This window comes from Pinus tabuliformis, chromosome 2_1 (genome assembly GCF_031772625.1).
Source record: "Pinus tabuliformis cultivar Carrire ecotype Pingquan chromosome 2_1, CPIR1, whole genome shotgun sequence".
Taxonomy (NCBI): domain Eukaryota; kingdom Viridiplantae; phylum Streptophyta; class Pinopsida; order Pinales; family Pinaceae; genus Pinus; species Pinus tabuliformis.
The window spans coordinates 138,575,543-138,603,131 of NC_142299.1; the positions used below are offsets into that span (position 1 = coordinate 138,575,543).

General features: G+C 35.8%; 1 long non-coding RNA gene across 8 annotated transcripts in view; it reads left to right on the forward strand.

Moving 5' to 3' along the window:
- LOC149199156 (uncharacterized) overlaps positions 1-27,589 on the forward strand; it is a 129,904-nt gene that overhangs the window by 37,529 nt on the left and 64,786 nt on the right. For 6 of the 8 annotated variants that reach the window (XR_016253248.1, XR_016253247.1, XR_016253253.1 and 3 more), the window contains exon 3: positions 8,916-8,954. The exons of the other annotated variants lie outside the window; for them this stretch is intronic. This is a non-coding gene — a long non-coding RNA (uncharacterized LOC149199156). The remainder of the gene's footprint in view (positions 1-8,915; positions 8,955-27,589) is intronic. 8 annotated transcript variants of the gene reach the window in all.

The window sequence follows — 27,589 nt, forward strand, 5'->3', positions numbered from 1 at the left end:
ACAAGCTTGGCTTTGTGCTTGTCAAGTGAGCCATCAGCTTTATACTTGTTCTTGTAGACCCACTTGCAGCCAATTGGTTTGGTTCCTAATGGAGGATCAACCAGCTTCCAAGTGCCATTCTTTATCAGGGCATCATACTCCTTTTGCATCGCTTCTTTCCATTCATCATGAGAAGCAACTTCTTTGAAGGAAGTTGGTTCGAAATCTGTAGACAAATTCAATTCATAATCATAAGAAACATCCATATCAACAGGTGAATCAGAGTCATCTACATCACCTCCATTTTGCCAGTTTGAATTTCTAGTTTCTGTCTTTCCAACCTCATCAGGATGAACACTTTCAAGTGTCTTTGTCAGCCACTTTGGGGGACCTTTCTTCGATGGTCCAGGCTGCTCCATTGAATGAGTTGGGACTGAATCAAGATTGAGTCTCCCAGTTCTATCAATCACATCATTTAAAGTATCATCCGTTGTTGGAGTTTCATGCGGGGGAGAGAGTGCTTCAGAAGAAGATTCCCCAGGTTGATCTAGTATAGGAACCCCCCTTCAAGATGTGGAATTTGATTATCAAATTCTTGAAGTGATTTTGCATTTGCAAATTTATCCAAGCGATCAAGTTGCCGCTCAACAACATTGTTAGTTTCGGATGTTTCAAGAAAGATTACATCTCTAGATACAACAAAGTTTTTATTGACTTCATCATAGAGACGGTATGCTTTGGAGGTGTTTGAATACCCCAGGAAGATACACTTATGACTTCTTGCACCAAGTTTGTTTCTATGTACCTTTGGTATCGAGGCATAACAGGTGGAACCAAAGACCTGAGATGCTTTACCGAAGGAATGTGCCCATACCACATTTCATAGGGAGTCTTGTTTCTAATAGCATTAGATGGACATCTATTCTTTATATATACAACACCTAGCACTGCATCAGCCCAAAACATCAATTTTACATTTTTGAAAAACATCATGGAGCGCACCATATTTAAGATTTTCCTATTCATTCTTTCAGCTACTTTCAGCTACACCGTTCTGTTGGGGATTATAAGGCACATTTGTTTTATGTTTGATCCCATGTTGGCGAAGATGGTTTTCAAATTCATTTGAAGTATATTCTTTTCCATTATCAGTGCGAATAGAGCCAATATTAGATTGTGCATCATTTTCAATCCATGTATGATAGTTCTTGAATGTTTGAAAAACATCAATAAATAAACCCAACACATTCTGATGTAGTCATCAATAAATGTCATCATATATTTATTTCCATTTGCAGAAGGAACAGGTATTGGACCACATAAATTTGAAGGAATGAGTTCAAGTTTTCTATGTGCTCTTGAATGTGAATCATGAAAACACTGTTTGCTATGCTTTCCTAGAATACAAGCATCACATTGCTTAAGTTTCCTAGGAATTGTAGGCAAACCAGCAACACCATTTTTCTTCAACAAGCGAAGGTTGTCATAGTTCAAATGTCCAAATCTAGCATGCCATAATAAACTTGATGGAAGTGTACCTTCTTCATAATGAGAGTTGTATGAGAAATGTTGTGCACAAGTAGAGGTACCCTACAGCTTGAGAAGCCTCTCTTCTTCTATCCCCCTCATGACAAGTGAGTGGTCAGATGATTTTCTCACCTCAAGCTTGCCATCAAACATATGAATGCAGTGACCTTGTTGGCAGATGAGGACCAAGGACAACAAGTTTCTCTTCAACTATGGGAGATATAGAACATGATGCAGAAGAAAGTCTGGAAGACCAGGCAATTTGAGCCCGATTGTGCCATGCCCTGATTGGCTTGAGTTTTGATTGGTCTGCAAAGTATACTGCTCCATCAACATTGTCAATAAATTCTTCAAAAAAATCTTTTCTGAGTCATGTGACAAGTTGCTCCTGAATCAAGCAACTAATCATTTTTCCAAGAAGCAAGTGAAGCATTAAATAAGTCTTTATTTACTCCAATATTACATTGTGCCACAACATAATGAGCGGATTCAGGTGCTTTACCTTTGTCTGTGTCATTAGTTTTACCTTTCTGTTGGTTTCTTTGCTGCCCAATTTTGTCCCAAGGTAACCTGCATGTAGAGGCATCATGTGATCCATTTCTTTTGCAGCGTATTCAGTGCAAATCTGACTTTTCTCCTTGAGAGTGTTTGCCCCCCCTACCTCTGAAATATCTTCCTCTTCCTCTTCGACCACCTCTTCGTCTAGAAGAATCTTGGGCAAGATTCTTTTCTTTATTAGCAAGGCACACAACCTCTTCAGAAGATTCAGGGGCTGTCTTCTTTCGAAAGCTTCCTCTCTTTCAGCAAATTTTTTCACAAGAGAGTCAAAGGTAATATCTTTGAGATTTCCATTTGCTTGCAATGACTCAAGATAATTGGAGTAAGTAGGATAAAGTGCCTTGAGAAAAGCGATAAAAGAAATATCCAATTCAACTTTAGTGGCTTTGATATCATGCATTATAGATTTTACTTTGGATGCAAGAGCAAGAGGATCATTATTTTGTAATTCAAGAGTGAAGAGTTTAATCATGAGTTGAACAACTTCAAGTGCAGAATGTGAGTCATAGAGGTCTTTCAGCTTTTGTAAGGCTTCGAAAGTAGTTGAATATGGCGAAATATGGCGACTCACCTCTTCACTTACAGATGCTGCAATTAATGCATGGGCTTTGCTGTTTTTATTTTCCCAAATGGCAAACTCTTTGTCCGAGGTAGGCTGCTCTGGCTCTTTGTCTCCGTCTCCAACACATACTCCATTTCCAAAACTCATTGAAAATGAGGGTGTGTTGTATCTTCCGGGACCATTCAAGATAGTTCTCCTTGCCAGTGAGAACTACTCCCACAATAGATATGATTGAATGCATTGTAAAATCTGAGTACCGTAAAAATACTTCTACGAGGAAGAAATGCACTTCTAGTGGTAATTTTGCAAATTAAATAAAAACATAATTACAATTCAAAGGGGCATTGGTATGACAGTACTATATTGAAACATAGTACTATAATGAAAAACGTAGAGTATTCAAACTAGGCCCAATGCACCAAGAGTCATTAAAATAGGCATCACTATGGATAGAATAGGCAACGCGATATTATACGTGAAATGAACAACAATAGAAGTGAGCGATCAGGGGGAACGTCATTGCTAACAGTAACAGTAACGTCGAATATCAATGATATAAACGAAATGCACGCAATGCACCATGAGTGTCTTGTATGCTCTGATACCTACGTAGCAGAGAATAATAATAGTGAATAGCAGGTGGAGCAACGACAGGAGTAATAATAGTGAATAGCAGGTGGAGCAGTGACAGGAGCAACATAGCAGGGAATAATAGAGAATAATGCGTTCAGGCCAATGGAAGCGTAAGAGCTGCCAAGCTAGCCAGTATGCATAGGATTCAGAATATCATAGGCAGAATAGAGAGTTACAAAGCAGAGGGAAGCCAAAAATGGCGCTGGCTCTGATACCATGTCAGACCATGCAGTAACTCCTCGAATCAATTTATTATATTTATTCAGGTTGGTCCTTATTATATACATGAGGGAGAGACTGTTCATTTCATCTCCCAGTGACTCTTCATATTTTCCATTATTTATTTACATCGGTTACACTTATTCACCCAATCCTGATGATTAGGTATCAACATTTATCACCTAAGACGAATCTAGGAGCGCATCAAGTCAAAGCCAACTCAACCACCGAGAGATATTCACAAAGTATATAACTCGAGTGGTTGAGATTTTCTACAAAGATCATTGTATTTAAAGGAAACTGATACGACTTTACCCTTACCATGGAAACTATTATGAATTACCAAAATGTATTCTTATTTTAAGATCACATGAAAATCAAAAGATTCTCATGATGATCTTCTTGTATTCGAAAATTATTAAGAAGAGAGTTCTATGTTCGTGGGGGCAGTGAAGGGAATTAGACAAATAGGATTTGGAAAAGCACCAAGCTTTGTAATCTTGATATTTTATTAATGCAAATCTCAACCATATGGCATTATATCTTCCTTTGAGTAGTCTGTGTATTATTTAGCAATGTTCCACCAAGGTTCCAAGACGAGGGGGCGAGGGAGCAAGGATACGCGGGAGCGGCCTATGCAAAAGCTTCCCACCAATTTTTCAGGAAACGTGGGGGGACGTCAGGGTCTTAAAAACTTATAAATATAAAATATAATTTATAAATCTATGACAATTGGGTTTGAATTGAAAAGCTGCAAAGCATGATCATTGATATGAATATAATTATATAATATCATATAATAATAAATTTAAAATTCAAATTTATAATCATACATCATACATTATGATTAAAGTTTAAACCATATTGATGTTTCACTTCCTACTATGAACATTGAATACTAAACAGTGAACAACGAATATTGACATAAAATTATAAAAGTCAAGTCTGATACATCATACATCAAGAGTCAAAATTTTATAGAATTATAAAATACTAAAGTCAAGTTTGATACATCAAGAGTCAAAATTTTATAGAATTATAAAATACTAAAGTCAAGTCTGATACATCAAGAGTCAAAATTTTATAGAGTCAGAATAACATAAGAACATCAACATATCAAAAGATAAACAAGCATAATTTTGCTCAAGCCTCAAGGTAATGCCTCGTTAGTCTCTGCATCTAGCTGTTGCATGAATAAATGAAGATCAACCATATGGTCCATATCACCATCTGAATCTGAATCACTAGCATTCTCAAACGTGCTAAGTGGCACACCAACCAACCCCATTTGTCTCTCATCATTCTCCATATCTACCTGTGCATCATCCTTTGGAGCACCATCCCCATGCATCCTCCACCAACCAATCTGGTCATCTTGGGCTAGATCTATGCGATCTGCCTAAGCACCACGTGTGTTGAAGGGGCCACTAAGAGATGCAAATTGAACAAACTGTCTTGAAATCTTGACCCCTTCTCCTCACTGTACGTCTTTGCATTTGCATCTAGGAAGCCATTCTTTACCTCTGGATCATCAATAGGAGGCACCCTCCCAGGTCTCTCAACATACCATTTTGGGTTTAATGCATATGTTGCCACGTGCAAAGGTGTGTTCATGCAATCCCACCTACGTTGAATGATGGGTCGAATCTGGGAAGTATAGAACTGTAATGAGGGCTCCCTCTGTTGAATGGCTACCTTCGCACGACCCAACATGCTATCAAATGTCTCATAGATTTCTCCAAGACTAGGAGCATCTGAATTAGTGGTAACGAATGATCTCCACAATAGGGCCCAAGAATGACACCAAATAAGAACAATCTGCCCACCAATCATTGTCCAACACCTGAAGCCTGACCTTCTTCCCCGTGTCTGTCTTTGATTCTGACCACCTTCCCCACTCTAAACTCACAACCAAGGATTGTAGAGCTGCTTGTAACTCTATCATCCTCTCCAATAAGAGAAAATAGCTAGCATATCTAGTATCAGTGGGCTTGAGGAATTCCTCTCTCGTGTGAGCCCTGTACATAGCCAAGGAGGTGTGGTGGTTGTAGATAAACATCTGCACATCTCTTGCCGCTGTCACCAAGTCTGATATCCACTGAATCTTGCCAATGTTTTTCAGTGCATTATTGAGTCTATGCACACAACAAGGAGTCCAAAAATTATGTTGATACTTGTTTTGAATCAATAACCTAGCTGATCTACAAACGGCTGCTGCATTTGTCACAATCTGCACCACACTATCAGGCCCAACATCCTCTATAGTTTCTCGAAGAAGCTCAAATTGGAAAGATGCATCCTTGCGCTTTCCAGAACAGTCAACAACTTTAAGAAAGAATGGACCTTCTGAAGATGTCACTATGATGTTGATTAGTGGGCATTTTCATGTCAGTCCATCCATCCATAACAATAGAGCAACCAAACCTCAACCATGTTTCTCTTTCTTTCTTTCTGCACATTAATTTTGGACACTTGTCTATCTAAAATTGTTGTTCGTAGTTTATGTTCTCCGGGTGGTACTTATGAAGGCCCTATTTTTGCAATTGCTTGGACCATTTCCTTGTAATAAGGAGAACAAACAACATGGAAGGGAATTCCATTGGCAAAAAGAAATTTGCCAATTGCATCATCTGTGTCATCTCGATCTAGAGTGTCGTACATCCCAGACACTATACCACCCATTGCACAAGAACGAGATGCACCAGTAGAAACCTTTGTCTTTTTTGACGAAGCACTGGATGGAGGAATATTTGTGGATGGATCAACATGTTTGCTAAAAAACAATCATTTTCCAGTGGCTGCCCTTTCTAGCCTCCAAAGTTGCTCTCTTTGAGCTGAATTCAGGTTCTTTGAGGGACACATATTGAATCCTTTACTTGTAATAGCCAAAATGTGTTGCTTCACCTTGGTATAACTGCCAACAAAGTGATGCCCAAAAATATTGTAGACCCAATCACGTGAGCCACCACCAGCTTTTGGATTCTTTTTCGGCATTCTAGTTGCATAGATTAGAAGTGGGTTTAGAGGATTACATGTCCCCTTTGCAAATTTTTCCAGCTCTCTTGGTGGGTGTCCAGAATCTACACCATGCCTATTCTGGTATCATCCTCCCTTGTGACCGCTTTCAACTTCTTCTTGTGCATCTTGTGGCTCACTACCATTGTAGCTACTGTCACTCTTCTCACTCTTCCGAGAAGAAGGCTGACTTTGACTCATAGTTGTAAGTTGTAAGTTGTAACTTTGTAAGTTGAATGACAAATCAAAATGTAGGTTGTAGCCTGTAATGAAAATAAAAAAAAATTAAAAACATTACATAGGTTGACTAATACATAGGCTAGTAGCTACAACGCACACATTGAACATTGATTTTTTTTTTTGATCTTTGTTTGTTTATCAAATTTACAAGAAAAAAATTAAAATTAATACACAGTCAAAAGTTCTAAAATTTTTTAAAAAATTAAAATTTACAAAAAAAATGAAAAAGCAGTTTCATTTTTTCTTTAAAAACATAGTGAAAAGTGAAAAAAAATGAAAAAAAACACAGCCTAAAAAAATTAAAACACAGTCAAGACTTCTTACATGGGTCTAAAAAATTGTAAAAAATTAAAAATTTCAAAAAAGAAAAGAAAAAAAAGTCAAGTTTCCAATTTTTTTTGAAACACAGTGAAGTTAAAAAAAAAAATGAAAAAAAACACAGTTACGGGACTGAGAATTACAAAAAAAAAGGAAAAATTTTACAAACAGTAGCGTGGGTACTTATCGGAGAGGCAGCGGTCAGCGTTCAGGCAGGTGACACTGGACAACGTTTAACGTTCAGGGGTTTGAATCCTTGCTTCTGCAGCTGCAGCAATGGTGGCTTTCCTTGCTTGTGTTCTAGGCTCCAGGCTCTAGCGAAATGATGACCAGCTGGTAGTAACTTGCAAGTGATCGAACCTGAATGGCGACGGACCGGTGGACTGTTGCTCGACAAACGGTGGACTACTGCTCATGGGAGGAACGCTGCTCGATGGGAGGACTGCTACTCAACGGGAGGAACGCTACTCCACGGAGGAGTGAGGAGTGAATGGTGTGAGGGCGGCAACATAACTAAATTATATTAAAAGTTAAAACCCTACGTAATAGTATGCTGCCAAATTAACAGTTAATTAAATTTTAGTTATATTAAAACTTAGTTATATTAGAATTTAACTTAAATTTTAGTTTTAAACCAATTAAAAAAAAATCGTGCTCCTCATCCCCCTCGACCTCCCTTGGCCCCCCACGACCCCCTTTTCGGAAACGACTCCTCAGGACAGGGAAATGACCCCTTGGCACCCCCCCCTATATACCCTAATTTTTGGGAGCGTGGGGAAACGACCCCTTCTCGTCCCCAAGTCCCTAGAGCGCGGGGGAGCTAGGAAACTAGACCCCTGGGGGGGGTGAGTCCCCGTGGAACACTGTTATTTAGTGCACCAGCCCCTGCTGAGGAGGAAGGGCCTCCTTAGCAGGGATCACTATTTAAGTAGCATACAATAATTATTTGCATTAATTCTTCTTAGTTAGGTGATTTTTGTTACTGTCAATTTTATTTATAAGTTAAATGATTGCAGAGAGCTTTTGAATGGTGAGACAACATAGTCTTGGACCGGTTCCTCTTGTTAGTATAGTAGCGAGCCATTTACTTTTCTGTTACATATTGGATTGCACTTTCTTAAATCTTTGAATGAGCGTGTTCAGCATTGATCGAGTGATCAAAAGGTTTGCAGGAGTGTTGTTTATAAATGAGAATTGTTGTGTAACAGAGTGGTTTATTCTGCAATTGTGTGACTCTTTTTTGGTTGTGTTGAAGGGTGTAACAACTTGAATGTTTGTTGAGAGTGAGTTTGCAATGACTTTGGTTTGAGATTCATTTTTGCTAGTTATCACTGCCCTTGCATAGACTTTGCATGATAGCCTTAATTCTAGCCTACCCAGATTGACAATTAATGTGAGAGTGGATCTGTTCCTCTGATTTAAAGGAACAATTGTTTCACCTGAGATATGGTTCCATAACCAAAAACACGACAATGTGTATGCAATTATTGAGATCTGGCGAGGTTTAACAAGATGATTTATTATTTCATGTGGTCAGTTACCAAATCTTTTTCTCATTTTCATTACGCACACTTAGGTACAAGCAAAATCTTTTCATCTCTAAGTAATCTCTAAGTATGCTATATACGATTATAGAGTGGTAACCTCTATGTATGCTATAAACGATTATAGAGTGACATGGTAGAAGTTTGCTCATCCCTACATATTTTGCTAGATTCTTATTGAACTTACAATGTCATAATCTTTTATTCATGGTATATGCTTCAATAATCAAAGTGCAGCAAAGTACCCATGTTATTAGTTATTTATTCATGTTCAGATTTGGAGAGGCCCTAACAACATGATTCATTTTCATGTGTTGCAGTTTCCAAATCTTCTTCTCTTTTTCATCATGCACACTCAGGTACAAGCAAAACTCGTTTCATCTTTAAGTATGCTAGATATGATTATAGAGTGGCATAATCTTCTTCTCTTTTTCATCTTGCACACTCAGGTACACGCAAAACTCTTTTCAAGTATGCTAGATACGATTATATAGTGGCATCAGGGTTGAACTTATAACGCATTACGTATATGGTTCCATAGCCAAAAACACAACAATGTGTATGCAATTGTCATTCATTATTTCATGTGTTCAGTAACGAGTTACCAAATCTTTTTCTCTTTTTCATCATGCACACTTGGGTACAAGCAAAACTCTTTTCATCTCTAAGTATGCTATATACGATTATAGAGCGGTAATCTCTAAGTATGCTATATACGATTATAGAGTGACATGTTATAACTTTGCTTATCCCTACAAATTTTGCTGGATTGTTATTGAGTTTCTCACCAAAAAGAGGATTTGCTTGCATAGGATCAGCTTACTACATCTCTTGCCTAAAGAATCTGATGTAAATGAACCAACGATATTTGTATATATTGCCTAACTTAAAGCATTTTCCAATTAAATTATACAGATCTGGCAAGGTTTAACAAGATGATTCATTATTTCATGTCTTCAGTTACCAATTCTTTTTCTCATTTTCATCAATTTTCATCATGCACACTTGGTACAAGCAAAACTCTTTTCATATCCAAGTATTCTGTATATGATTATAGAGTGATAAGGTAGAACTTTGCTCATCCTTACAAATTTTGCTGAATTCTTGTTGAATACTTATTGAGTTTCTCACCGAAAAAGAGGGTAGCAGCTTCTCCTTCCTTGAACACATGCTGAACAAGGCTCAGAACTAACCAGATTTGAATGGCAGAGAATGCACGCATCAGCAACAAGTTTCTCCTTCCAGAACAGACCTGAAATACACTGATAATGCCCAGAAATACGCTCAGGACAGGCCCTAGAAACTCGCTGTACAGACCCGAGATTCTAGGCTTACGTGTGCCTGACTGAAGAAGTATTTTTCTGCTGCCAGTATGCTGCTGCCTGTACAAAGGATTTCAGACCTGGAACTTGCTCGTTCACCCCTCCAGAAGCCCTCGACTTATGTGCTGAAAATGGCAGTGACTGCCTCGTAAAATTTCGAACTCTCCTCCTTGGCTTAAACTCAGCCCTCTAAGGGATTCAAACTGCTGGTCTGTTCATTGTTCTCTGCTGTTGAGTTTCTAAGGCTCTCTTCCTCCTCTCCTTGGCTGGCTCGAGCTCCTTCTTAGCTCTCTCTGCCCTTCTCTCAAATGCTCATGAGAGAATGATCTCTTCTCTTGCTGTACGCTACTTTATTTTGCTGCAATCTGAGCCTCCTTGAGTGGCTCCTATGTTCTCCTCAAGTCCTTGTGAAAAGAATGAGTGTGTTAACTCTTCCTTTTCCTCTTCTAAAGTGTGGAAAACCTAACTTTAGAGATCTAATTGCTAGGATTAAATCTCAGCGCATTAAATCAAGTCCTTGCGAAAATAATGAATGTGTTAACTCTTCCTTTTTCTCTTCAAAAGTGAGGAAAACCTAACTTTAGAGATCTAATTGCTAGGATTAAATCTCAGCTCATTAAATCAAGGGTAGAGATCAAGTTCCCCACTTGACCCCTTTCTCATGTTGACTCAGTTATGCAAATATCACTTAGGTCATGGACCTAAGTATGTCAAAACATTTTTTTTTTATATCTTTCCCCAGGCAAGATGTTCGACTGCTTAACCAACTTTGGTTTATAATTTGCTTCTCTTTACCTAGTCCTTAGTGCTGAAATTTATGCGCATGTAATCTTTCCCCAGGCCAGATGTTCGACTGCTTAATCAACTTTGGTTTATAATCTGCTTCTCTTTAGCTAGTCCTTAGTGCTGAAATTTATGCACATGTAATTTTTGGTTGACACCTTTGTTGAAAAGGCTGGTAAGAAATTCAAGGATTCAGTCATTTTCCACTCTCATGAGAGAATCTACTCTACAAAGTTAGGTACAAAGTGAGGGTGAGGGTTTATTTATTTGATGGTATGTTTCCCATTACTGATATGACAGCAATGTATTTTTTTGTATTTGTTTTTCTGTTGTTTGTGTGATGAGACCTTTGTACTTTTGGGTTTGTAATCGAGGCAATGAGCAATAACCAGTGCAAATTGATAGACAATCACGTTGAAGATAAATGAATTAAATTATTGTCAAAAAATAATAAATTTCAATCTTTCTATGTTAAACTATAGAAAGTTTGCAATTTTTTGGTCAAACCCAAACTAATATGGGTTTGACCAAAAAACTCAATGCATTATTTATTGCCTACGACAAGGAATATAAGTGTACAGAGTATTAATAGTCATAATTGAAAGTTTATTTATCTTCAACCTGATTGGCTATCAATTTGCAGATGTTATTAGTCATTGCTTCAATTAAAGAACCCAAAAGTACAAAAGGGTCTTATCACACCACCAAACCAGAAACAAAAGCAAAAAAAAGGGTAGCAAGTTCCTACTAATTGTGACAGATGTAAGTTACTTTCGTATTGTCTAGCTCCTGGATAATATTAAACTATAATACATATGAGCTACACAACAGTTAAATAAATTGCCATTCATTTATATATGAAATCAATCAAATACAACTGCAAGGAGTAGCAAGACCCTCGTAATTGTGACAAAGGAAGTTACTTTGGTATTGTTTAGCTATTGGCTAGTACCACACTGACATAGATGCTTTCCCCAACAATTAACTCGCATTTTGACATTGTCGGCTCAACAACAATGACACAAATGTTCAAAGATCTTATGTTATTAGTGAAATAATAATGGGGCATATAAATCAGATTGCCAATTAGTGAATTAGGAACATTTCCTCGAAAGTGCTGCCTTCTTGATAGAAGAGGAGTGAGCTCTTTTTGTTTAATAAGCAAAGTCCATAGCTTTGGAGGAGTCCCAACAATGACGTTTGGAGGATATGTCATAGATCTTGGTTATTTGCTCTTCATCTTGAAACATACAGATATCAATTTAGCTATGCAAATATCAATTGGGTCATGGACCTAAGTATGTCAAAAAAAATTTTCTTATAAGCTTCCGCATTCAAGATGTGTCTCAACATTTGGGTAATGTAAATACACCTTCATGTGCTTAATTAGCTTTAGTTTTTATTAATATATAATTTTCTTCTCTTTATCTAGTCCTAAGTAAATATGTCAACTTTTTTCTTATACCTTTTCGCATGCAAGATCAATGTTGCAGTGATCGTTATCGGGATATTATCGGCGAGGGGAAAAAATCGGGAAAAAATCGTAACATACAAAAATATTCATTTTTTTTCAATTTTTTTAATATCTAAAGCATCTACAACATAAAATAAATACATTGACACATAAATATGATAAAAGAACTAATATATAAGATGTGTAATATCATTTCTAGTGCTACATCACACATAACAGTGAATCATGTCTTGAATAGTAAGTCCCGACTCCTGAGTCCCAACTTAGCCTCAAAATATCAACAAAAAATATAATAATGTATCTCATATCATGAGTCATAATGTCATATACAATGAAATGAACCAAATAACTAAAGTCTAATACTACTGATTTCCTCTGCCCCTCTAGATGTAGATGCTAGTGGAGTTGGCAGTGGACTCTGCTGTGCTCTAGAAGCTGAAGAACTAGGAGCTACAAGAGGTAGACCACGTCCTCTACTGGTGACAGGGGTAGCTTGGGTAGGTTGTGTCACTCCTCCTCATCAAAAACATCGTTGAAAAAAAAATAAAATAATATATATATATATATATATATATATTTTTCCAAAGGTTTTTTCCCAAAAAATCGCGATTTTTTCAAGATATCGTGTTTTTTTTCGCGACAAAAAATCTGCATAAAAATCGAGCGATAATATCGCCAAACTCAAAAAATCGCAATTTTCCAATAAAATCGCGATTTTCGCAACACTGTGCAAGATGTGTCTCAACATTTGGGTAATGTAAATACACCTTTGCTTGCTTTATTAGCTTTAGTTTTTATTAATATATAATTTGCTTCTCTTTATCTAGTCTTAAGTCATGGACATAAATATGTCAAAACTTTTTTCTTATACCTTTTCGCAGGGAAGATGTGTCTCGGTAATGTAAATACGCCTTCACTTGCTTAATTAGCTTTAGTTTTTATTAATATATAATTTGATTCTCTTTATCTAGTCCTTAGTCCTAAAATTTATGTGCTTGTAATTTGTGGTAGATGCTTTTGTTGGAAAGAAATCAGGGGTTTGATCATTTTCCATTGTAATGACAGAGAGGTATGTATAAAGTGAGCGTTTATTTATTTGGCGGTACACTTCCCATTTTTGATATGTTGGCAATGTATTTTTTTGTATTTGTTTTTGGGTTGTTTGTATGATGCGACCCTTGGAGCAATAACAAGTGCAAATTGATAGTCAATCAGGTTGAAGATTAATAAATCCAACTATTCTCAAAAAATAATAAATTTCAATTTGCAATGTTAAACTTTGGAAGTTATGCAATTTTTTTGGTCAAACCCAAACTAATATGGGTTTGACCAAAAAACCCAATGCATTAAGGGAAGTAAGAGGTGCTTCATGTTAGAAGTGTGGTGGAATTGAGAGGTCATGTGGGAGGTAAGAGGTTTGGATGGTTAATTTATTTTCCCTCGGGGGGTGGGGGGAGGGGGAGGTATTTCAATTATTAACTATATATGTAATAACGAGTCATTCAATTTCACGCAAACACTGAAAAGTTATTGCTCAGAACCTAGATGATGTGGCTAGAAATATAGTTGCGGAATAGAGAAAGCGATAAGTGGTTAGTTATCTTAGGTGGGGTGTGTTATACCAAACAACTTGTGATTACAACTATAATATGGTAATATTGAACCTGGTGAATCTATCTATTGGTTGCGACAAGGATAATAAGTGTACGAAGTATTAATTGTCAGGATTGAAAATTTATTTATCTTCAACTTGATTGGCTATTAATTTGCAGATGTTATTGGTCATTGCCTTGATTAACGAGCCCATAAGTACATGGGTCTCATCATACAAACAACTCAAAAACAAAAACAAAAAATACAAAAGGTAGCAAGTCCCTGCTAATTGTGATAGATGAAGTTACTTTGGTATTGCCCAGCTAGTTACTAGTACTAAACTGACGTAGATGCGTTTGACAACAAATAAATAAATTGCCATTCATTTAGATATGAAATCAATCAAGTACAACTACAAGGAGCAACAATACCCTGCTTATTGTGACAAAGGAAGTTACTTCAGTATTGTCCAGTTCCTAGCTAGTAATAGTTTGACGTAGATGCTTTCCCCAACAATTAACTTGCATTTTTACACCGTTGGCTCAACAACAATTACGCATTTTTTCAGAGAGCTTATGTTATATTTGTAAAATATAAATGGGGCGTATAAAACAAATTGCCAATTAGTGAATTAAGAGCATTTCCTCAAAAGTGTTGTCTGCGTGATAAGAGGAGTGAGCCCTTTTCTTTTAATAAGCAAAGTTCTTAGCTTTGGAGCGGGACCACAGGACCAACAATAACGTTTCGTTTTTGTCATTCCTTGTGGAGCACTTTAAAAGAAGTCCCTTCAAGATGGAAGAGACCAATAATAATGTTGCAAAAAGAAGCGACCAAGGAGGATGTGTGTCATATATCTTAGTTATTTGCTTTGCATCTTGAAACATACAAATATCGATTCTCTTATACAAATATCAATTAGTTTTTGTCATTCCTTGTGGAGCACTTTAAAAGAAGTCCTTTCAAGATGGAAGAGACCAATAATAATGTTGCAGAAGGAAGCGACCAAGTAGGATGTGTGTGATAGATCTTAGTTATTTTTTCTTCATCTTGAAACATACAAATATCAATTAGGTCATGGACCTAAGTATGTCAAAACATTTTTTATATGTTTCCCTAGGCAAGATGTGTTTGAATGTTTAGGTCATGGACCTAAGTATGTCAAAACATTTTTTTTTATGTTTCCCTAAGCAAGATGCGTTTGAATGTTTGGGTAATATAAATAACCTTCCCTTAATCAACTATAGTTTTTATTCAGATATAAAACTGCTTCTCTTTACCTAGTCTCGTTACCTAGACCTCAGTGCTGAAATTTATGAGCATGTAATTTTTGGTAGACGTCTTTCTTGAAAAGGTTTGCAGGAAATTCAAGGATTTGATCATTTTCCTTTGTACTGATAGAATCGACTCTGTAAAGGGATGTACAAAACAAGGGTTTGTTTATTTTACGATACACTTCTTAGCATTGATATGTCAGTAATGTATTTTCTTTTATTTGTTTTTGGGTTGTTTGTGGGATAAGACCCTTGTACTTGTGGGTTCGTTAATTGAGGCAATGAGCAATAACAAGTACAAACTGATATCCAATTAGGTTAAAGACAAATAATTTAAATTATTATCAAAAAATTATAAATTTCAATATGCGATGTTAAACCATAGAAAGTTGCAGTTTTTTTTTGATCAAACCCAAACTAATATGGGTTTGACCAAAAAAACCCAATATATTATGTACTGCTTGTGGCGAGGATAATAAGTGTGCAAGTATTAATAGTTAGGATTGAAAATTTATTTATCTTTAACTTGATTGGCTATCAATTTGTAGATGCTATTGCTCATTGCCTTGATTAGCGAACCTAGAAATATAAATGTCTCATCATACAAACAATTCAAAAACAAAAACAAAAAAAATACAAAGGGCAACAAGTCCATGCTAATTGTAATGGGCGAAATTGACGCAGATGCGCTCCACAACAATTAAATAAATTGCCATTCATTTATATATGAAATCAATCAAGTACAAATACAAGGGGTAGCAAGACTTTCCGAATTGTGACAAAGGAAGTTACTTTGGTATTGTCTAGCTCCTCGCTAGTACCACATTGACGCAAATGCTTTCCCCAACTATTAACTCGCATTCTGACACTATTGGCTCAACAACAATTACGCAAGTGCTCAAAGAGCATAGTGAAATAATAAAGGGGCATATAAAACAAATTGCCAATTGGTGAATTAGGAGCATTTCCTCGAAGCAGACCATTAAAAAAGCTTATGCTATTGGTGAAATAATAATGGGGCATATAACAAATTAGTGAATTAGGAGCATTTCCTCGAAGTTGTTGTCTTCTTGATAGAAGTGGAGTGAGATCCTTTTTGTTTTAGTAAGTAGAGTCCTTAGCTTTGGAGCATGACCAATAGTGACGTTTAGCTTTTGTCATTCCTTGTGGAGCGCTTTAAAAGAAATACCTTAAAGATGGAAGAGACCAATAATAATGTTGCAGAAGGAAGAGATCAAGGATGATATGTGTTATAGATCTTGATTATTTGCTTTGCATCTTGAAACATACAAATATTGATTCTGTTATGCAAATATCAGTTAGGTCATGGACCTAATTATGTCAAAGCATTTGTTTTATACGTTTCCCCAAGCCAGTTGCATAAGACGCGCCTGAAAGTTTGGGTAATATAAATACACCTTCACTTGATTTATCACGTTTAGTTTTTATTCCGATATAATCTGCTTCTCTTTACCTAGTCCTTAGTGCTGAAATTTATGCACATGTAATTTGTGGTAGATGTCTTTGTTGAAAAGGCTGGCAAGAAATTTAGGGATTCAATCATTTTCCACTATAATGACAGAATCGACTCTACAAAAGTACGTACAAAGCGAGGGTTTATTTATTTGATGGTACACTTCTTGTTACTAATATGTCAACAATGCATTTTTTTGTATTTGCTTTTGGGTTGTTTGTGTGATGAGACCTTTGTACTTTTGGGTTTGTTAATTGAGGAAATGAGAAATAACAGTTGCAAATTGATAGACAATTAGGCTGAAGATAAATAAATTAAATTATTGCCAAAAAAATAATAAATTTCAATATGCAATGTGAAACTATAGAAAGTTTTCAATTTTTTTTTTTGTCGAACCCAAATTAAACTGGGTTTGACCAAAAAACCTATTTCATTATCTATTGTCTGTAGCAGGGATAATAAGTGTACGAAGTATTAATAGGAAATATTGAAAATTTATTATTCTTCAACTTGAATAGCTATCAATTTGCACTTGTTATTGCTCATCGTCTCAATTAACGAACCCAAAAGCACAAAAATAAAAAAATACAAGGGAACCCAAAAGTAAAAAAATACAAAGGGCGACGAGTTCTTGCTAATTGTGACAGATGAAGTTATTTTAATAATGGCCAGCTCCTAGCTAGTACTAAACTGACGTAGATACGCTCCACAACAATTATATAAATTGCTATTCATTTATAATTGAAATCAATCAAGTACAACCGCAAGGGGCAACGAGACCTTGCTAATTGTGACAAAGGAAGTTACTTTCATATTGTTCAACTAGTGGCTAGTACCACACTGATGCATATGCTTTCCCCGACAATTAACTCGCATGTTGACACTATTGGCTCAACAACATATACGTAGGTGTTCAGAGAGCTTATATCATTAGTGAAATAATAATGGGGCATATAAGACAAATTGCCAATTAGTGAATTAGTAGCATTTCCTCGAAAGTGTTACCTGCCTGATAGAAGAGGAGTGAGCTGTTTCGTTTTAAATTTTAATAAGCAAAGTTCTTAGCTTTGGAGTAGGACCAACAATAATGTTTAGTTTTTGTCATTCCTTGTGGAGCGATTTAAAAGAAGTTCCTTCAAGAGAGACCAATAATAATGTTGCATGAGGAAGTGAGTTGAAGAGACCAATAATAATGTTGCAGAAAGAAATGACCCAGGAGGTATGTGTCATAGATCTTGGTTATCTTGAAACATACAAATATCGATTCATTTATGCAAAGGATATGTGTCATAGATCTTGGTTATTTGCGCTGCATCTTGCAACATACAAATATCTATTCATTTATGCAAATATTAGATAGGTCATGGACCTAAGTATGCTAACATTTTTTATACCTTTCCCTAAGCAAGACGCATCTAAACGTTTGGGTAATATAAATACACTTTTTTTATGATTTTTTATTAGTTCCTGCTTAATCAACTTTAGTTTATTTAGATATAATCTGCATCTCTTTACCTAATCCTTAGTGCTGAAATTCATGCACATGTAGTTTGTGGTAGACTCCTTTGTTGAAAACGCTGGCAAGAGATTCATGGATTCGACCGTTATGCACTCTAATGATAGAATAGACTCTTCTAAGGTATGTACAAAGCGAAAGTTCATTTATTTGAAGGTACACTTCCCTGTACTAATATGCCATCAATGTGTTTTTTTTGTATTTGTTTTTGGGTTGTTTGTATGATGAGACCCTTGTAATCCTGGGTTTGTTAATTGAGTCAATGAGCAATAACAAGTGCAAATTGATAGCCAATCAGGTTGAAGATAAATAAATAAAATTAATGTAAAGAAATAATAAATTTCAATTTGCAATGTTAAACTATAGAAAGTTTGCAAATGTTTTTGGTCAAACCCAAACTAATATGGGTTAGACCAAAAAAAACCTAATTTTCCACTCTAATGATAGAATAGACTCTTCTAAGGTTCATACAAAGCGAGAGTTCATTTATTTGACTAATATGGGTTAGACCAAAAAAAACCTATTTTTCCACCATAATGATAGAATAGACTCTTCTAAGGTACATACAAAGCGAGAGTTCATTTATTTGAAAGTACAGTACTGATATGTCATTAATGTGTGTTTTTTGTATTTGTTTTTGGGTTTTTTTGTATGATGAGACCCTTGTACTCTTGGGTTTGTTAATTGAGACTATGAGCAATAACAAGTGCAAATTGATAGCCACTCAAGATGAAGATATGTAAATAAAATTAATGTAAGAAATAATAAATTTCAATTTGCAATGTTAAACTATAGAAAGTTTGCAATTGTTTTTGGTCAAACCCAAATTAATATGGGTTAGACCAAAAAACCCAATGCATTATCTAGTGCCCGCGGCATGGATAATAAGTTTAAGAAGTATTAATAGTCAAGATTGAAAATTTATTTATCTTCAACCTTATTCAGTATCAATTTGTAGATATTATTGGTCATTTTCTTGATTAACGAGCTCATAAGTACAAGGGTCTCATCACACAATTATGAGAGATGAAGTTACTTTGGTATTGTCGAGCTCCTTACTAGTATTAAACTACTAAACTGACGCAAATGCGCTCCACAACAATTAAATAAATTGTCATTCATTTATATATGAAATCAATCAAGTACAACTATGAGGGGCAATTAGACCTTGCTAATTGTGACAAAGGAAGTTACTTTGGTATTGTCCAGGTCCTAGAACTAATATGGGTTAGAAAAAAAAAACCAATGCATTATCTAGTGGCTGCGGCATAGATAATAAGTTTAAGAAGTATTAATAGTCAACATTGAAAATTTATTTATCATTATCTAGTGGCTGCAACATAGATAATAAGTTTAAGAAGTATTAATAGTCAACATTGAAAATTTATTTTTCTTCAACCTTATTCGCTATCAATTTGCAGATGTTATTGGTCATTGTCTCGATTAACGAACTCATAAGTCCAAGGGTCTCATCACACAATTGTGATGGATGAAGTTACTTTGGTATTGTCAAGCTCCTTACTAGTATTAAACTACTAAACTGACGCAAATGCGCTCCACAACAATTAAATAATTTTTCATTCATTTATATATGAAATCAATCAAGTACAATTGCAAGGGGCAATCAGACCTTGCTAATTGTGACGAAGGAAGTTACTTTGGTATTGTCCAGCTCCTGGCTAGTACCACACCGACGTAATGCTTTTCCCAATAATTAACTTGCATTTTGACATCTTTGGCTCAACAAAAATTACACAAGTGTTCATAGCGCTTATGTTATTAGTGAAATAATAATGGGGCATATAAAACAAATTGCCAATTAGTGAATTAGGAGCATTTCTTCAAAAGTGCTGCATGCCTAATAGAAGAGGAGTGAGCCCTTTTCTTTTAATAAGAGAGTCATTAGCTTTGGAGTAGGAACAACAATAACTTTTAGTTTTTGTTATTCCTTGTGGAGCACTTTAAAAGAAGTTCCTTCAAAGATGGAAGAGACCAATAATAATGTTGAAGAAGGAAGTGTGGAAGAGACCAATTATAATTTTGAAGAAGGAAGTGTGGAGCGCTTTAAAAGTTCCTTCGAGATGGAAGAAACCAATAATAATGTTGAAGAAGGAAGTGACCAAGGAGGATATGTGTCATAGATCTTGGTTATTTGCTTCACATCTTGAAACATGCAAATATCAATTCAGTTATGCAAATATTAGTCAGGTCATGGACCCAATAAGCAGAGTCCTTAGCTTTGGAGTAGGAACAACAATAACATTAAGTTTTGTTATTCCTTGTGGAGCGGAGCGCTTGAAAAGAAGTTCCTTAAAGATGGAAGATGGAAGAGCCCAATAATAATGTTGAACAAGGAAGTGACCAAGGAGGATATGTCTCATAGATATTGGTTTTTTGCTTCACATCTTGAAACATACAAATATCAATTCAGTTATGCAAATATTAGTTAGGTTTATGCAAATATTAGTTAGGTCATGGACACAAGTATGTAATTTATTTATTTATTTTTATCTAACGTTTCCGTAGGCAAGATGCGTTTGAATGTTTGGGTAATATAAATAGACCTTAGCTTGCTTAATCAACTTTAATTTTTACTGAGTTCTTAGTGCCAAAATTTATGCGCATGTAATTTGTGGTAGATGCCTTTGTTGAAAAGGCTAGCAAGAAATTCAGGGATTCAATAATTTTGCATTGTAATGTCAGAATCGACTCTGCAAAGGTACATACAAAGCGAGGGTTTATTTATTTGACAATACATTTACCATACTAATATGTCATCAATGTATTGTTTTTGTATTTGTTTTTGGGTTGTTTCTGTGATGAGACCCTTGTACTTCTGGGTTCGTTAACAAAGTGTAAATTGAACAATGAGCAATAACAAGTGTAAATTAACAACCAATCAGGTTGAAGATAAATAAATTAAATTATTTTAAAAGAACAATAAATCTCAATCTTCAATCTACAATGTTAAACTACAGAAAATTTGAATTGTTTTTGGTCAACCCAAAGTGATATGGGTTTGACCAAAGTATTCAATGCATTATCTACTACTTGCAGCAAGGATAATAAGTGTATGAAGTATTAATATTTAGGATTACAAATTTATTTATCTTCAATTTGATTGGCTAACAATTTGCGAATGTTATCGGTTATTGCCTCGATTAACAAACTCAAAAGTACAAGAGTCTCATCACACAAACAACCCAAAAACAAAAACAAAAAACAATACACTTCCTAGTACTGATATGTCAGCAATGTATTTTTTTGCATTTGTTTTTGGGTTGTTTGTGTGATGAGACCCTTGTACTTCTGGGTTTGTTAATCGATCAATGAACAATATAACAAGTGTAAATTGATAGTTAATTAGGTTGAAGATAAATAAATTAAATTCTTTTCAAAAAATAGTAAATTTCAATTTGTAATATTAAACTATAGAAAGTTTGCAAATTGTTTTGGTCATTATATGGGTTTGACCAAAAAGTTCAATGTATTATCTACTGGCTGCCGGAAAGGATAATAAGTGTATAATACTATAAAGTAATAATAGTCAGGATTAAAAATTTATTTATTTTCAACTTGATTGGCTATCAATTTACAGATGTTATTGCTCATTGTCTCGATTAACGGACTTGGAAGTACAAGGGTCTTATCACACAAATAACCCCCCCAAAAAAAAAACAAAAACAAAAAAATACAAAGGGCAACAAGTCCTTGCTAATTGCTAATTGTGACAAGATGAAGTTAATTCGGTATTGTCCAGCTCTCGATGAGTACCACGTTGACGTAAATGAGCTCCACAACAATTTATTTAATTGTCTTTCATTTATATATGAAAACAATCAAGTACAGTTGCAAGGGGCAGCAAGACCTTGCTAATTGTAACAAAGGATGCTACTTCGGTATTGTCCAGCTCTCGGTTAGTACCACACTGACACAGATGCTTTTTTTAATTTCCCCAATAATCAATAATTAACTCCCATTTTGATATCGTTGGCTCAACAACAATTGTGTAGATGTTTAGAGAGTTATGTTATTAATGAAATAATAATGGTGCATATAAAACAAATTGCAAATTAGTGAATTAGGAGCATTTCCTTGAAAGTGCTACATGCCTGATAGACATTTACTCGAACTGCGTGGTAGAAGAGGAGTGAGCCCTTTTCTTTTAATAAGCAGAGTCCTTAGCTTTGGAGCAGGACCAACCGGAATTGCTGCTGAGCCAACTGTGTCAAAATGCGAGTGAATTTTAGTTAACAACTAGCCAAGCTCAGATCTAAAGCATCTCACATTTAAAAGATAGAACTATCATTTTTAAGTTTTCAGGCCTTGAATCTCCAAGGCTTCCCCTTAAATTGTTAATTGCCTACTTGCTTCTACATTCATATGAGCCTGAAGAATAGACTTAGATATATTGGATTTTCCTCTCATTACTCTCTTTCGAGATCAGGTCTGAAAGCATTGCTCAAGAGTGCTCAATTGCCTACTTGTTTCTACATTCATATGAGCCTGAAGAATAGATTTAGATATACTGGATTTTCCTCCCATTACAGATTTAGATATATTGGATTTTCCTCCCATTACACTCTTTTGAGATCAGGTCTGACAACATTGCTCAAGAGTTCTTTATATCAGCATCCTTTATCCCTAATCTAGTTCTATATCTGGAATTAGATATAGAACACTGGCTATCCCCTCAATAACTAACTTGTTGATTCTGAAAAGATCCCTCCATGATCATGTTCGAGCTTTAATCCCCTCTACGCAAATCTGTTTCCAACCCATTGTGAGATGTTGGAAATTGACAACTAATTAATGTAAATTTGGGTAAAATTGTATTAGTTATTGACAAGTTAGTTTTATACCGAAACAACAGTTATGTAACTGAGGAGGCTCATATAAAACTGATGAATGCCTGAACTATTGTAATGGAGAATCATTTATTGATTGAATAGAAATTCCAATCCCTTGCCTCGTGGATGTTTCCTTGACACCCTGTCAGGGTTTTACCATGTAAATCTTGAGTTTTTTTACTTGTGTGGTTGTATTCAGTTCCATTTTCTTTCTTGTTTAGTAACCTCTTGTAGGGTGTCAAGGAAACATCCACGGGGCAAGGGATTGGAATTTCTATTCAATCAATACATGATTCTCCATTACAATAGTTTGGGCATTCATCAGTTTTATATGAGCCTCCTTAGTTACATAACTGTTGTTTCGGTATAAAACTAACTTGTCAATAACCAAATACAATTTTACCAAAATTTCCAACAAACTTCACCTTAACAACAATTTTCCTAATCCCTTGCCTATGCCCATTTATCATCTCTTCTGCAAGCCAAGAGAAGCTAAACACCATCACAACTTCTCTATTGTAACTGTCTTTGTGAATATCTCTGCACAATTCTCCTGTGTATGGACCTTTTGAAGAGCTACTTTTTCGCCATTGATCACATGTCTTAGAAAATGATACCTTACATCAATGTGCTTGGTTCTGCTGTGATAAGCAGGACTTATATCCAAGTGAATAACACTCTGACTGTCACAAAGTACATTCACTTTCTCTTGCGTCCTTCCAATCTCATCAAGTAGACCCTTTAACTAGATTGCTTCTTTACTGGCATCTGAAGCAGCTATATATTTTGCTTTGGTAGTGGACAACGCAACTGTTTCTTGAAGCTTTCCTTTTGCTACCAGTCTCGCCTTATACCTTTCGATACTTCCATCAACTTTTGTTTCAGTTTGAAGAGCCATTTGACATCCTACTAATTGCTCCACCTGCAAGAGTAAAGACATAACCTGTAGTAGATCTTCTTTTGTCCAAATCACCTGCATAATCAACATCTACATATCCGCACACTGATCCTTCACTACCATTAAAGATGATGTAACGGTCACTCGTGCCTCTTAGATTTCGAAGCACCCATTTCACTGCTCGCCAATGTTCTTCACCTGGATTTTCCATGAAGCTGCTGACAACTCCAACTGCATGTGAAATGTCAGGGCTTGTAGATACCATCACATACAATAAGTTGCCTACAACATTTGCATATGGTACATGAGACATATACAACTTTTCTTCATTAGTTCTAGGACTCAAAACCGAAGAAAGCTTAAAATGGGAAGCTAATGGAACATTAACAGGTTTCACATTGTTCATACAATACTTTTCAAGTACTTTCTCCACATACTTCTGCTGTGATAACCAAAGCTTACCATTTTTCTTGTCTCTGTGTATCTCCATGCCCAAGATATGTTTTGCTGTTCCAAGATCCTTCATATCAAACGTCCTAGAGAGTTGAGCCTTTAACCTGTTGATCTCTTCCATGCTTTTGCTTGCAATAAGCATATCGTCAACATACAAAGCTAAGATAATGAATATGCCATTGAAACTCTTGAAGTATACACAATGATCATATTCGCTTCTAATAAAGTTCTGGCTCACCATGAAGGAGTCAAAATTCTTGTACCATTGTCTGGGAGACTGCCTTAGACCATACAATGATTTCCTGAGCTTGCAAACTAATCTTCTGCTGCGACCTTGTACAAAACCTTCTGGTTGTTCCATATATAACTCTTCATTCAAATCACCATGTAGAAAAATTGTTTTAACATCTAACTGTTCTAACTCAAGGTTAAGTAACACAGTTAGTGCCAACACAGTACGAATAGAAACAAGTTTTACAACTAGTGAAAAAATCTCATGAAAGTCGATACCTTCAACCTGAGAATACCCTTTTGCTACCAGTCTCGCCTTATACCTTTCGATACTTCCATCAAATTTCTGTTTCAGTTTGAAGACCCATTTACATCCAACAACACTTTTCCCTTCAGGAAGTTCTACAAGATCCCAGGTATTGTTCTTGGCTAAGGAATCCATTTCTTCTTCCATAGCCGTTTTCCATTTTTCGCTATCCGTATCATCTACTGCTTCCTGATAACAAGAAGGTTCCCCATCTTCAGTAATCAAAGCAAAAGATGAAGCAGAATCTTCATACCTTTTGGGTGTTTTTCTTTCCCTTGTAGACCTTCTTAGAGTGACTGGTTGCTGAACTGGTTTAGAAACTTCAACAACCTCCTTTGTATCCTCAACACCTTTTTCGCCAGAAGTCTCTTCTTCCTTTTGACTGTCACTGAAAGGTCTAGCCTCCAACTGAATTTGTTGATTTGGTGATACCTTTTCCTGTTCAATTATTTCAACATTTGATTTTAAAAGAGAAGATTCATCAAATGTTACATGTCTGCTAATGACTTTCTTTCGTGACGTAGGATCCCACAACTTGTACCCTTTCACTGCATAGTCATACCCAACAAAGACATAACATTTCGATTTTGGATCTAATTTTGAACGCTGATTTTTAGGAATAAGAGCATAAGCATCACAACCAAATATCCTTAAATGTGAATAATCACAAGACTGACCTGACCAAACTTCTTCAGGAATTTTATAATTAATTGCTACTGAAGGTGATCTACTAACTAAATAACAAGCAGTGGATACTGATTCTGCCCACAACTCCTTTTGTAAGTTAGCATCGCTGATCATGCTTCTGGCTCTTTCCGTAAGAGTCCGGTTCATAAGTTCAACAACACCATTTTGTTAAGGAGAATAAACAACAATTTTGTGTCTAACAATTCCTTCATCCTTACAGTATTTTTCAAATTCTATTGAAGTAAATTCACCACCATTGTTAGTTCTTAAACATTTAATTGATTTGCCTGTTCTTTTCTCTACCATTGCTTTAAATTGTTTAAAGATATTGAATACATCAACTTTCTTTTTCAGCATAAAGACCCAAATTTTACGGGAGAAATCATCAATAAACGTTAAAAAATATAGAGCACTTTCATATGATACAACAGGAGATGGTCCCCACAGATCAGAATCAATATAGTCTAAAATATCTTTACTATTATGATTTCCAGTTTTAAATCTCTGTTTACACTGTTTTCCATACACAATGTTTATAGAAATCCAACTTCAAAGATTTCAGATCAGGAAGTGATTTACGTTTCATCAGTACCTGAAGACCTTTCTTGCTTATGTGACCCAATCGCTGATGCCATAGGCGAGTACCTTCTTCTTCTTTTTCTGACACAATCGCTGCTTCACTGACCTGAGTACTTCCTTTGAGTCTGTAAAGATTTCCGACATTTTATGCTTTCATAACAACTAGGGCGCCTTTAGAGACTTTCAGTACCCCATTCTGACCTGTAAACTTATAACCATCCGAATCCAACACTTTTAAAGAAATCAAATTTTTCTTCAATTCAGGTACATGTCTAACACTAGTTAATGTTCTAACTGTGTTATCATACATTTTAATCCTGATATTTCCCAACCCAACAGTCTGACATGTTACATTATTACCCATAAACACAGAACTACCATTTACATCTTCATATGAAGTAAACCAATTTCTGTGTGGACACGTGTGATGAGAAGCACCAGAGTCTAACAGCCGACTTTCAAAACCCTGAGAGACATTACATATAGGTAAAGTTTCATCTATCATACATAATTCTTCTGCAGATAAAACTTTGTCTGTCATACCTGAATCAACCTGATTTGCTTCCTTCTTCGGGTTATCAGACTCTTTTCGTTTCCAACAGTGTTTCTTAAGGTGTCCAATTTTGTTGCAGTGCCAACATTTTGCCTTACACTTCTTTCCCTTTGATTTAGATCTGGAAGACCCCCTTGTTTTTTCTCCTCTTTCCTTTGACCGTCCTCTAGCTATCATGGATTTTGGTGCAATTGTTTCAGTATTGGATTTCCTTCGTACTTCTTCAGACAAGAGAGCTCCCACAACTGATTCAAATTTCAAAGAATCAACGGTGCTCAAACTGATTGAAGTTACGAAGTGGTCCTATGACTCGGGCAGAGAACACAACAAGGTTATAGCTTTGCCTTCTTCCTGAATTTTAACTTCCATATCTGATAATTGGCATATAAGTGTATTAATAACATTTAAATGCTCTGCAACTTTTGAACCCTCCTTCATTCAAACACTGTACAATTGTCTTTTCAAATAAATTCTATTGGATAACGACTTTGTCATATATAGTTTTTCTAGTTTTTCCCATAAGCCTGAAGGTATATTCTCTTCAACAATGTTGAAGAGAACTTCATCCGCCATGCATAACCTGATGGCACTGAGAGCTCGGGCATTCATGTCCTCCCAGTCCGAATCTTTCATGCTAGCATGTTTCTTATTTGCCTCGTCCAAAGCTTTGTGCAACCCTTGTTGCACCAGCAAATCCCTAACTTTCAATTTCTAAAGAGCAAAGTTGTTATGGCCGGTGAATTTCTCCACCTTGAACTTTGCATTCGTCATTTTAGCCATTTCTTTCTAATTTGCTTCCAAACTGTTACTTCTAGGGTTGAATTTCTCCGCAATCTGCCTTCAATTAGCAACTAGGGTTTTTTTCTTTTCAAAAAAAAAAAAAACCTAATTTTGCTGCCCCTTTTTAAAACCTTGATTTCTGTCTTCAACTAGGGTTTCTTTCTTTTCAGCAAAAACCTTAACTTTGTTGCCTTTTTTTTTAAAAGCCTGATTTATTTCCTAG